The sequence below is a fragment of the Anneissia japonica genome, unplaced genomic scaffold (genome assembly GCF_011630105.1).
Source record: "Anneissia japonica isolate Jap-2015-1 unplaced genomic scaffold, ASM1163010v1 scaffold493_len2256704_cov171, whole genome shotgun sequence".
NCBI classification, from domain to species: domain Eukaryota; kingdom Metazoa; phylum Echinodermata; class Crinoidea; order Comatulida; family Comatulidae; genus Anneissia; species Anneissia japonica.
In genome coordinates this window covers 1,188,880-1,189,659 of record NW_022727062.1, presented here as the reverse complement: position 1 = coordinate 1,189,659, position 780 = coordinate 1,188,880, and the positions used below count along the sequence as shown (strand labels likewise).

Genomic DNA, 780 nt, shown 5'->3' with positions numbered 1-780 from the left:
ATTGTATATTGCTAAGATAGTTTCGTCTTTGCAGAACCTTATGTCAAGCGTTGACAAAGACTACAGGAGTAGCCGAAATATTCGCCTAATAAATTTTAGTGTTTCTAAAGTCAACATCTTACGTATTTGAGTTTCTTTACTGTTACGTTATATTATATTTTACATATGTTTCGAAACACACGTTGACACGCCTTCTTCATATATATATATATATATATATATATATATATACATTCACGTTGAGAAAGTCCTGATGACAAGACGAAATATTTGTGCCAAATAAAATAATGCCCCTATAAGACGTCAACTTTGCCTTTCTGAGTTTGTAGATAAGCGTTAGGACTTAAGGTGATGTGGTTTTAATGTTGATGAGAGATGAGAAGTTGGGTCACATTTTTCACAATTGCAGATTCCTCTTATTTAACGCATGTTTAATATGTATACGTACGAGTTTTTAATTCTAATAATTCGAGCACTTCTATGCTCTTTCTCAGCGATAACACGTATGATTAAAAAAACTTTTTTTTATTATACGTGTTATAGCTAAGGAAGAGCAAGAGTGCTAGAAATATTCGAAATAAAGCCTTCTTTATGTCTATTATGTCAAGGTATACGTATAATTTGTGCATTCGATGTGTGTGTGGGGGGAGGGGGTGTATGTGTGTGTGTGTTATTTTTGAATTTAATCAAACTGACCAACTCAATAATTTGGGTTAACACAAATGATACTGTTACATTCACTATTGAAGACACATCGAGTACAGGTCGACTTGTCGGTGG

At 33.3% G+C, this 780-nt stretch overlaps 1 protein-coding gene across 1 annotated transcript in view; it reads right to left on the bottom strand.

The window, feature by feature from the left end:
• The window catches only part of LOC117113500 (neuronal acetylcholine receptor subunit alpha-9-like), a 5,677-nt gene extending 4,897 nt beyond the window's left edge, over positions 1-780 (bottom strand). Inside the window, exon 1 of the mRNA XM_033256851.1 lies at positions 697-780. The gene's annotated coding sequence lies outside the window, so the exon portion shown is untranslated. The remainder of the gene's footprint in view (positions 1-696) is intronic.